Raw genomic sequence first — 7,163 nt, forward strand, 5'->3', positions numbered from 1 at the left:
ACACTTCCTTCTTTCTCCAAAGAAGATATACAGATGGCCAAAAAGCACATGAAAAAATGCTCAACATCACTGATTATTAGTGAAATGCAAATCAAAACTACTATGAGGTTCCACCTAACACCTATCAGAATGGCCATCACTCATAAGTCCAACAATAACAAATGCTTGAGGGGTTCAAGATAAGGGAACTCTCCCTCATACACTGTAGGTGGGAATGTAAATTGGTACAACCACTATGGAAAACAGTATGGAGGTGTCTTAGAAAACTGTACAGCAATCTCACTCTGGGGTGAGAAATATATCCAGACAAATCTTTCCTTAAAAAAGACACAAGCACCCGTATATTCATTGCAACACTATCCACAATAGCTAAGACATGGAAGCAACCCAAATGTCCACTGACAGATGATTGGATTACTACTCAGCTATAAAAAAGAACTAAACAATGACATTTGCAGCAATATGGATGGAACTAGTAACTTCCATACTAAGTGAAGTAAGTCAGAAAGAGAAAGACAAATACCATATGATACCACTTATAACTGGAATCTAATGTATCACATAAATGAACCTTTCCACAGAAAAGAAAATCATAGACATGGATAACAGTCTTGTAGTTGCCGTGTAGGAGGAGAAGGGAGTGAGATGGACTTGGAAGTTGTGTTTTATAGATGCAAACTATTGCCTTTGGAATGGATAATCAATGGAATCCTGCTGTATAGCACTAGAACTATGTCTGGCCACTTGTGTTGGAGCATGATAATGTGAGAAATAGAATGGTACCTGTATGTGTGACTGGGTCTCCCTTCTGTGCAGTAGAAAATTGACAGAACACTCTAAACCAGCTATAATGGAAAAATAAAAATCATTATAAAAATAAAATAAAATGGGTAGAAGATTTGAATAGATATTTTCCAAAGTATTCACACAAACAGCCAACAGATGTATAAAAAGGTGCTTGACATCAATGATTATCCAAGAGATGAAATCAAAATCACAGTGAGATATAACCTCATGTCTATTATAGAATGGCTATCATCAAAGATAAGAAATAACAACTGATGGTTAGGATAAGCAGCAAAGGGAATACTTGTGGCCTAGTTGGTGGCAATGTAAATTGGTGCATCCACTATGGAAAACAATATGGATTTTCCTCAAAAAGTAAAAGTAGAACTACCATATGACCCAGCAATCTCACTTCTGAGTATTTATCTGAAAGAATTAAAAAAAACCCTAACTGAAAAAGATATCTACACCCCCATTTTCATTGCAACGTTATTTACAAGAGCCAAGACTTGGAAATAACATAATTGTCCACTGATGGATAATATATTATTCAGCCATAAAGAGAATAAAATCCTACCATTAGTGACAACATGGGTGGATGGTGACAGCATTATGGTAAATGAAATTAGAGAACAACAAGTACTGTATGATTTCACTTTATGTGAAATCTAAAAAATGAAAAAGCATAGAAAACAAATGCTGAGAACAAATTGGTGATTACCAGAGGCAGGAGTTGGCAGGGTGGGCAAAATTAGTGAAGGTGGTCAAGAGGTATAAACTTCCAGTTATCAAACAAGTAAGTCATGGGGATGTAGTGCACAGCATGATATCTATAGTTAAAAATACCATAACATATATTTGAAAGTTGCTAAAAGAATGAATATTAAAAGTTCTAACCACATGAAAAATTTTTGGTTTTAATGAATGTTAACTGACATATTCTGGAGATCATTGCATAATATGTACATGTATGAAATCATTACCTTGTATACCTGGAACTAACATAATGTTTTATGTCAATTAGATCTCAATTTTAAAATTTAAAAATAAAATAAAGAAAATTCATGGCATGTTACTGAGTCCTAGTAGAGTGGGGACACATGACTATAGAGCACCAAGTGGCATTGTTTCTGAAAGACTCCATTAAAACCTACCTGAGTTCTGTCAAACCCACCAAGTCAAACAGGTCCAGCATAAGTTCCTCATATGATGGAAATTGTCATCTGGGATTAGGCAAAGCAAGACCAGAGGGTCCAACTTGTAGGCAAAGGTAGCACAGAGAAAGAAGGAGAATAAAGCTGTTCTCTTTCTGTATTTCATGAATCTCACTGGTTTAATATCTAATCTTGGTAATAATCTTGGGTGAGGAGAGTTTCATGTAAATATATATATATATATATGTATATATATATATATATATTGCTGTAAGATGGAAGGTAATTTTTAAAGTTATTAAATTGAGACTATGCTTATATCTTAAAATGAAGAGGGTATTTTTATTGTCCAAGATGGAGAAAATCAGCTGTGGAGACTTCCTGAGATTTCACCAAGGGGCAGGAGAAAACTGTAGGTGGGAGAATAGTTAGAGAGGACTACCATGTAGTTTCCCAAATGAATCCACAAAACCACAGTTATTGAGTATAATAGTGATATAGATCGTATTCTTCCCTTTTAAGTTAGAACATAGTATTTGTATATATTTAACTGTGGTGATTGCACTAATTATAGGAGCCAAATACACAATAAAATGATACTTGTACTGAAGAGTATGACCTTATAACATCTAACATATATCTAAATATGTTTACCTAATCATCTGATAGTTTAACACACCTCTTAAAATCTTGTATTAAAAAAGACATGTTTATTTTAAAATTATCACCCAATGCTGGTTGATTTTAAATAATTTTTATGTATTTCAAATAATATCACTGCTTTTAATATCAAGCCAACTCAAGTAATCTGAGTTCATTCTGAGATCCAGATGTGAACTCTTATTTTACTTACAGAAAGTTTCTAATGACCTCAGAGATGTCAGGCTAAATTTAATTAAAAATATAAAATAATTTTCTTAATTTTTTCATAACGTAATAATACCCCAAAGAAAAGTAAAGGAACCTCCACTGGAGACTTGGGAAATCACATATGAAAAATTTTAGTTACACAGAGTCACAAATAAATTGGTTTCCTGAAACCACACTACCCCCTTGGTATTTGAACTTTATTTACATATAGCTTTGCTCATGGTCACAAGCATGTTCTTTTTACAGCTGGGAAATATTGCTCATCTACTAAGACACCCCATATCTCCCCATTAACTTCGTGAGAGCTGCCACAACATCCTTGTTCCTCAAGCTATAGATAAGAGGGTTCAGTAAGGGGGTGAGGATGTTGCTGAAAACAGAGAGAGCCTGGTCCTGCTCTGGACTATGGGAGGAAGTGAAAGTCATGTAGATGAATATATTTGGGCCAAAAAAGAGACTCACCACAGTTAGATGGGAAGAACAGGTGGCCAGGGTTTTTTTTCTGCCCTTAACAGAGTTCATATGGAGGACAGCAAGGAAGATGAGTGTATAGGAAGCTATGATGAGAATGAATGGCAAAACAAGAAGCACAATGCTTGTAACCACCACCACTGACTGATACACAGATGTGTCTTCACAGGAAAGCTTAATGAGGGCTGGAACCTCACAGAAAAAGTGGTGGATTTCCCTTGACCCACAGATGGGAAAGTGCATAGGGTAGACAGTATGGATAAATGAACCTATGGAGCCTCCAATCCAACATACAGCAATCATATGCAGACAGAACTTGGGGTTCATGATGATGGGATAATGCAGTGGGTTGCAGACAGCCACATAGCGGTATAAGCCATGAGAGTCAGGATGAGACACTCTGACATTCCCAACATCAAATAGAAGAAACTCTGCATTCCACAGCCAATCCATGATATGGTCTTTTTCCCTGTGAAAAAGTTAGAGGCCATCTTTGGGACAATGGTAGAAGTTAATGTCAAGTCAATGAGGGAGAGTTGACTGAGGAGAATGTACATGGGTGTATGGAGTCTAGAGTCACCCCAAATCAGGACAATCAGAAGTATGTTCCCCAAAAAAGCCAGGATGTAGAGGAAGATGATGATCGAGTTGAGGTAAATGGAATGCTTAAACTCAGGAAAGAGTCCCACAAGGATGAAATTGGTTACTGATGATTCATTCCAACCCACCATGCCTTTAAAAGAAATGTAACAGGGCTGGGAAATAAATCGAATAGATTAGAACAGTTGATATTCTGTACAGGTCTTATATCAACATGTGGATTTAAAATTTTATATCTTCCCCTCCCCCCATCTTTGGGCTCTCATAATATGTACTATTAACTTATCCAAGATATCTTACTACCTATTGTTGAGCAACTGCCTGAATATTTGCTAAATACAGAATATTGAAAAGATCAACTTTAGTGCCTCTTACAGTCTAAGTTCATCTTTCCCTTTCCTCTTTCTCTTCTTTCATTCCGTTCTTTCTTCTTTTACGTTCTTTCTTCATTCTCTTTTTTTTTTGTTAGAGAATCTTGTAATAATGATGGATATACTTTCTACAAATATGAACCTCAAAGTATATATTATTTCTGATAGCCATGGGATCTAATTTTTAACTCTTTTATATTTGAAAAAAATAATATAGAAATATCAACCTAATTCACTAAATTTAGTTTTTAAAGTTTCAAATTAATTATTCAGCAAATCTTAAATGAAACATCCTATTGATCTTCTTTTTTGGGAAAGTGCTATGATATCAATACAGTAATAGAAATTTTCATACTAACATAATTGCAGTGCTCCAAGCCATGAATGCTAACTAACGTTTACCAAACAAAACTTATATTTTTAGTCTAGAATTTTAGATCTCCCTTGACTTTGACTCAGAATACCTTACAAATCTTAGGTTCTGTTATTTTAAAATGCATAACTAACTCATGGTTTCTCCACATTATTTGCATATCACATATCTGCACTTTCACTTTTATTTCTGCTCAGGAATATCCCTCTCTCCTGCATTGTTGGAACTTTTTAAACCTTATTGAAATACAACTTCCTGCAGGCTGAAGAATAGAATATTTCCCTATTTACTCTCCTAGAGTTCTAATTCCATCACACATATTATATTTGTCATCATAGTTGAGAGAAAGTGCAGCTTGGAGTCTAAGAGAATATATCAGGGGCTATTCCACCTGAATTCAAAACCTATTTGGATCTTTTACTGTCTTTGCTTCCCTTTCCTCATCTTTAATATAAGGAAGTTAATCAAATGATCTTGAGGGTGTAGCCAGGCATTAATACCACATAATTTATTATTTTCAATGTATAAATAATTCTCCTCAAATAAATTTTAAGATTTTAAGTGCTAGGATTATGTTTACTTATTTCAGTAAAATCAGCACAATGGTCTCAGAAGAGTATATAGCCAATGAAGATTTATTAATTAACCAGAAGACTGACCAAACTCCGTGGAATTCAGCAACACTCATTTTCAAATAAACTATATGACAAATACACTCACTGGAACCACACAGTTGTGAGAGCTAAAGCTGTTTCCCTCCAAGTCATCTTAGTGAAAAGTGGAGTCACTGCTGCTAAATAAGACAATTGCTGTGCACGTGGAAGTTCCCTTATTCGCTGGTATTTCCTAGCACAATGGCATTGATATAGTACAGACTTCAAAACACCTGAAATTCTGTCTCCTACCATTGTAGAAGGAATTTCATGATATGAAACTATCCTCTAGTTTAAGACGATGGTTTGTTTCTGAATGTGTTTATCCAGATTATTTTTGTAAAAAAAAATTATCAAGTAAGAAAAGCTGTTGTTCCTTTAGTCACAAATCTGCTAAAATAAAAAAAATCAGCTGCTTATTAATCTTGTTTTGTTACTAATGAACAGGAAGTAAAAATTTTGCTTAAGTTATATTCATATTATTTCTGGGAAAGTGACAAAATATTGCTTAAATTAATTTTACCATCCATTTATTTTTCATTCTACATTTTCTTTTTTTTTTTTTGTCTTTTTAGGACTGCACCCATGGTATATGGAAGTTCTCAGAGTAGGGGTTGAATCAGAGCTGCAACTGCCAGCCTACACCACAGCCATGATAATGGGGGATCTGAGGAGTGTCTGCAAACTAAATTACAGCTCAGAGCAAAGCCAGATCCTTAACCCACTGAGTGAGGTCAGGGATAAAGCCTACATTCCCGTGGAACTGGTCAGGTTTGTCACCACTGAGCCATTATGAGAACTCCCGAATTTGAATGTTCAGTATATTTTACACATATTCTACCAGGTGCTGAAGAGGGGGCAACCATGAGTTAGGATGTGGTCTACATGTTAAAAAAAAAAACCTATGAGTTTATATGTGAAATTATTTATATTAACTAATCACAAAAGAGTGAAATAAATGCTATAGCTAAGGCTTCTACGTGTGATATGCCAACACAGAAAAGAGAGCAAATATCCGAATAAATAAGAGTGGAAACTTAGGTAAGATTTAATTTGTGCTATGTCTACCTTAGGACACAGCAACTCATGTAAATTTAAAGATTGAGGTAACTAAGAGTTTGTTGTGGTGAAAACACTGATCAATTGGTAGTGGAAATCACATTGCCTAAGTGGGAAACAAGTTAGAATTCTTACACAAATTTTTATTCAACTAATTTGAACAATGTAACGCTGAAAGTTTGCAGTTTTCTCATTCTTGAGGGACATTATGGAATTCTTACTTGCATATTTATATCATTCCATACATCTTCACCTACTATTTACTTCACTGAGCTGAGAAAACCAATTGTCTATTGACATTTTATGTTGAATTCATATATCTGCTAAAAATACTTAAACTTTTGTCAGAATAAGGATAATCTAAGGACTTTAAGCATAAGGTGAGTGTGAGGCATCATACACCCAAAATGTTCTAAATGCTTAGAAATCATCAGTGTCATCATAGCCACACTGTTCCACAATTTGTTCTAGGTCTGTCCTCCAATCTTTGATTACCCATTTGGTAATATTCATCAGGGGTTTGAGTGTTTAACTTTATAAATGTGAGAATACTGCTGGCAAAAATTTAATGCAAATGACAGAGAAAAGAAGTCAGTGCTCAAAATTTTTGCAAGCATATATTAAAGAAAAATCCTTCACATGCGTTTATATATTTTTACTCAATATTTTTACTTAACATTTTGTAAATACACATTAACTAATAATCAACTGCCTGAAAACAAATTGTGGGTTGCAGTTTAGGAAGTACACAACCAGACAGTATTTTTTGAATAGAAAAGTCAATTGCCTCTTAGTAAAGATTTCTGAATTATTTATTAAATTATTT

The 7,163-nt window shown here is 34.5% G+C and overlaps 1 pseudogene; it reads right to left on the reverse strand.

Annotated features, from left to right (window-relative positions):
- LOC100511864 lies at nt 3,078-4,012 on the reverse strand (annotated as a pseudogene).

Source organism: Sus scrofa, chromosome 2, assembly GCF_000003025.6.
Source record: "Sus scrofa isolate TJ Tabasco breed Duroc chromosome 2, Sscrofa11.1, whole genome shotgun sequence".
Lineage (NCBI taxonomy): Eukaryota > Metazoa > Chordata > Mammalia > Artiodactyla > Suidae > Sus > Sus scrofa.